This window comes from Solanum pennellii, chromosome 3 (genome assembly GCF_001406875.1).
Source record: "Solanum pennellii chromosome 3, SPENNV200".
Taxonomy (NCBI): domain Eukaryota; kingdom Viridiplantae; phylum Streptophyta; class Magnoliopsida; order Solanales; family Solanaceae; genus Solanum; species Solanum pennellii.
In genome coordinates this window covers 7,216,877-7,222,876 of record NC_028639.1, presented here as the reverse complement: position 1 = coordinate 7,222,876, position 6,000 = coordinate 7,216,877, and positions in this window count along the sequence as shown.

The window sequence follows — 6,000 nt, the reverse complement described above, 5'->3', positions numbered from 1 at the left end:
TATATATATGAATATGAATATAGTGATTTTTCAATAGTGATATTTTCACCAACTAATTAAATACACAATACAATAAGTATATAACTTTTATTTATAAATGTTATATAGAAAGCGAGTGAGATGTGACAAACTTATTACTATTGTTCTTTTGAAGAAAAGCTACTAAACTATGGAGATTTTTTACTTATAATAATCAAGAGAATGATGATTTGTTGTCTCTTTATATAGACCCCACAATATTGTGATTAAAGGCTTAATCTAATCACACCATGCCACTATAAGATGCTCAATCTAATTTATAGATAATTTTTTATTTTAGCATGATCAATCTAATTTATAAATAATTTTCAATTTATTTGTATGTTTGATAAACACCTAAATTGTTTATGTCAATATTGAAGTCATAAATTAGTTATAGCGCCTAGCCCCTAACTTATGATTTTACACCTTATAATTACTTAGGATTTGACCAATTATTTTATAATCTTATCCCTCATATATGTTGTAATTTGTGAATACTTTATAGTAATTTTTAATTATCTTTCTGCTTTATTCATTTCGTCGTTATCTATAATGTAAAAGAATTAAAAAATAAATGATTTTCTTACAAAATATAATTTGAAGGATATTTTAGTAACTCTAATAGAAATATTACCATTGACATTTTTCTATCAAACATACTACTATTACATTTTTCTAATCAATTTCAATATCTATATCGAGTAAATTATTTATTTATAAGTAATATTAACTTGAACATGTGAAATTTTTTTATGGACACTTAATGATTCTCAAATTACTTTTAATCAACTAATCCAAATGAATTCCAAGAAACTAATTCAATAACATAATATAACTTTTTTCTAGCAGAGGATACGGTCTATATATCTTAAAATGATTTTTTAGAAAAAGTTCATGCTTAGAGTCCATAATTTCGTTGGTGGTTTAGAATATAAAATTAAATATATATGCTGTAATGGATCATAGTCTAGATACACTAATTATTCATGTATTTTGTGAGAGTGAACCAAAAAAATAATAATAACACAAATAATAAAGTTGACCATTATGAAACACGCGCAATATCAATTCATTTTAATCAAGGTTATCAACATTCTTATCCTAGTTCCTATACATTATGCGAACTTTAATTTGTAATCAACTTTTTCTTATTCTTTATAATTTTTGGAATTTAAGTTATTTGCAATAAAATTTGTGTTAACAAAATAATCAAGATAGAAAAATATTGTAATAATCATAGTATTTTATTTCTACATAGTGAATATACGAATACGAAGAAAGCGCAAGTTCTTTTATAAAAACATAAATAATATACTAGATTTTTTTTTATCAAAACGGCGATTTTATTAAAAAAATATATTACTTTTTTCGTAACATCACTGCCTTAGCAGTGTTTTTCTAAACAAAAATTATTTTTCATAAATCACTTCTCATCAGCATTATCCAAAATCATCTTTTTAATTAAACATTGAGGAAAAACGGCAATTTTTAAATATTAAGAAAAATTGCTGTCGAAGAAGAGACAATTTAAGAAAAAAATAATTAGAAAATTGTTGCAATTGCAGTAAATTCAGTTTTTAAATTAAAATCGCTAAAAGAAATTTATTTTAAAGAAAACGCTGGATAGAGATTTTAGAGATTCTTTTTGAAAAGAACACTGCTTCACCAGCGATTTAAGATTTTTTTTTTTTTAAATTAGGATAACGCTGCTAAGGCAGCAATTTTACAAAAAAAATAATTTTTTTTACAAAATTATTGCTCATTTTAAATAAAAATTTTAATAATGTGCACAGCGTGTAATGATTTTACTATTTTGATTTTAAAAAATTTATTATATTTTTTGGAGAAAAAAACTTGTCTTTTTTACTTTAGACTCGTGAATATAAAATTTGTTGAAAATCCATTTATTCTTCATTTAAATATGTATGTTAAGGTGTTTTTTAACTTGATTTTAAATTTTGTGGACTTGATAGATCTTTTTATTTTAATTTATATAAGAATTTTTGTCCTTTTCAGTAGTTAGTTTCAAAAAGAATTTTTTTTAAAAATTTTGTAAGTAGTTGGAATTTAAGTTTAAACTTTACATTTTACATTTAAATCAAATGACTTATAAACATACAAATATTTAAAATTTATTTAAATCAAAAAATCTAAAAAAATCTTCTAACATTAAACTAGGACGAAATAAATAATATGTTTACACTATTGGATAAGTTCAACTACAATAATTACTCTCCCGATCGTACGAAACCTAATACTCTCTCTATTCGGTATTATTTATCATGTTACATTTTTTAAAAAGCAATATGATTAATTTTCAAAGTTAAATTAGATCACATTTATTTGATATATTAAACAAAAAAAATAGATATTCTAAGACTATATGAAGAGTATTATAAATTGCAATTTTATGCATATTGATATGATGAAAAAAACATCTTAAAACACTACAACAAAAACAACTTTTAGCGACATTAAATATTAATACTAATAAAGAGTGCTAAAGTCTTATCGACATTAATTAAGTGTCATTAGAACCAATGTCGCTAAAGGTTTTAGGGACATATACAAAGAGTGACAATTGTCGCTAAAAATACATATTTAACGGTAATTAAGAATTAAATGTCGCTAATAATTATTTTGTTGTAGTGAAATATTAATTAAAATTTTTATAATTATAACTTTAAAAAATTAAAACTATGATAAATAATACTGTATTATTACCCAAAAATAGAGTGAGAATATTCTACAGTCTATCAAACTAATTATACTAATAGTGTGTTTGAATATCCTCTTTATTGTCAGCACGTATAACTTAATTTTATAATTTTTTTTATGAATTCAATTCATATAATCAATATCATATCATTTTAAATGGTTACATCAACTAACATACATTTTTATGTTACTGATATCTTTACTTGTGATTAAATTATTATATTTTATAAATGGTAGATAGTACATATTTCCTCCATCTTAATTTAATTGTATTAATTACAGGTATGTGAAGCACTTTGATTGCAGTGGCGGAGCCATAATTATATTAGTATATGCATGTGAAGCACTTTGATTAATTGATTGCATACAAATTATTAAAACAAATTATACACTATTTTTTTAGTTACAAATTAACTTTTTCAAAGTGTAATTAAAATTTAAAATTAGATTATTTTTAAATATTAAACAATATTTTTATTATATTTTTAAAAATAAAAACTAAAAAATACATCATATAAATTATAACTAACTATTGAAGGATAAAAATTAAGGAAAATCAAAATTAATTGATGCAAATAGAATAAGACAGGTAACCGACCGGTTGTGACCTAATTTTATAATTTATAATTTATGTGGGGAAAAAAATGTTAGGCTGGTCTCCTATTTATTTTATTTTATATTATTTTTTTTAAAAAAAAGAAACATGTGCTAATTTGTGGTAGGTAAGGACTAAGGCTACTATACTATATACATTCTTTTTTACTCACTAATCGAATTTTGTATTTGTATTAAAATTCGATAAAATTTATACATTGTTGAGTTTATTTTTAAGATCACATTTTAAACGATCTCTCTTCCATTCCTATTGAAGAATTTAAATACAATTATTTTTAATTAAAAAAAAAAGTTACAAATTAAATTATTCTATCATAATTTATATTTGATCGCCTTTTATTTTTTAAGTGCTTTTTTTTCCTTTTAACTTTTTTTGATGTTAAAGATTTCACATGCCTCTTTTTCTCTTCTATTTTCCACAAGCAACTTCCAAATTAGATGTCAATAAAGATGTTTGGAAGAGACTATATGTTTCTTCCTTTAGTTAATTTTCTTCACCTCTAAGTTTTACTAAATTGATAAGCATATTTAGCTAGATGTTAATTCCAATTTAAGAAGTTAAGATCATGCATGCACATGATGCATACCATTTTCTTCTTGGTATACATGATAAATCTTAATTTTAAGAGTCGGTTAGTAGACTGTATACTTCGATCACTATTGAAAAGGAAAAAAATCGTAACAAATAATTTGTCTTTAATTCTATTTTATTTATATAAATTTATGAGTAATTTAATATAATATTCCTAATAATGTGAATAATTAACTTGAGATAATGAAGTAAGAAGTAAGTGATTCAAGATTTTAAATTAGGTCAATGCAATATTGTTGTGTAGTAGACTAGTAGTATCCAAATTAGGTCCACCAAAAGCTTGATTGATTATCCAAATCTTTGGTTCATAAAAGCAGAATCATTGAATCTTTCAGCCAAAAAAAAAGATCAAAAAAATTGATACATAGTACTTTCCAAGTTCATATTATATGATATTTTTAGTTTTAATATTTTATTTGAAATATTTTCTTATATAATTGACAAAAATAGTTTTTTTTAAAAATTAATTATATATATAAATACAGTTTTATATACAATATAAAAATTATATTAAGAGACATTAATAATTAGTTAAGAGTAATTTAACAAAAAATATATCTTACTTTTTAGGGATATATGAGTGAATTTCTTAAAGATTATGTTCAAGCAAAAACTTTACTTCAATCGGTTCCATAAAGAATGATCTTCTTTTATTTTTAATTTGTTTAATAAAAAATAATTCTATTTTTTCAAAAAATATTTTAATTCTAGCTCTTTACGTTACATATTTAAGATTACGAGATTTAAAAATATTTTAATACAATTTTAATCTATACCAAATATTTTTCTTATTTTTTAAATTTTATATCAAATTAAATTAGATTATTTTTTTTAAACCGACCCTTAGTTATAAAAAGGAATGTCGGCAACATCTCATCATTATCTCCCACTAATTAACCTTGACACTATTACATTAATCAACATAAATAGTTCCAAGTGTAATTCTAGTAAATACTATTAATAATTTTAGAACTCAATTATTATTATCTAAAATTGATAAATTAAAATTCTGACTTTGCAAATAAAGAAATTGTATTCTAATTATAAATATTTTTTTAATAATAGTGTATTTTCTTGTGATGCAATATTGTTGAGACGCTTTCTGATAATGGAAGGTATACGCTTAAAAATTTATATCCACCAACAATATAATTATAATAAAAGAATATTTACTGGTGATTAATTTATTCCTTTCTATGAAGAAGAATTTGTTGACGATTCAAACAAATATAAGACATAATATTGTATGATGAAAATTATGAGAGAAAAAATATAATCAATTAAGATTATTTCCACGATTTGAGCTCCAAGTTTAACGGAAAGAATAACTTTCTTAATATTTAAACTTCAAATTTAAATGATTTACTATAATTCTATATCTAGAATTTAAAAAAAAGTTGAATCTATAATTTCAAACTTGAAAAGTTTACTTTCAAATTTTGAATGATTAACTACTTTATGATTCATTGAGACTTTTTTCTAAAAAAAAAAAATTACTTGTTGGAGGAAAATTCAACACAAGGAAGATTCTTACTTATAACATTCAAGAAAAATAATAAAGAGATTGAAGGTTGATTTTATTTTGTTTTTAACTAAAGGAAGGATCACAATTTAAAAAGTATCAACATCGATTCACAACTAAAAAATAATTATTTTTCACTAAAAAAATTTCATTTGTTACTTTCACGATATTTTGATTGAATTGGTGGGAAATGAAATAAACAATTGAAGTTTTCGTACTGAAATTAGAATTTTTCTCATTATTTCAATGAAAAATTGTTTTTCACTGTGCATTTTTACTATATAAATTTTTTACTGATTCGCGATAGAATTTTTTTATCTCTTATAATGATTTATAAGTCAGTCATATCAAAATCTATTCAAGTAAAGTCGAAAAAGTAGTTCACATTTAAAAAGATCAAGCTAATAAAACGTCCAAATTCAAACTTATACAAATCAAGATCCATGATTAAAGGAATAGTACTTGGAATTATCTAATGTTACTTAAGCAAAAGCTCATTTTCTAAATCAAAAAAAAAAGTTGAAAAAAGTAT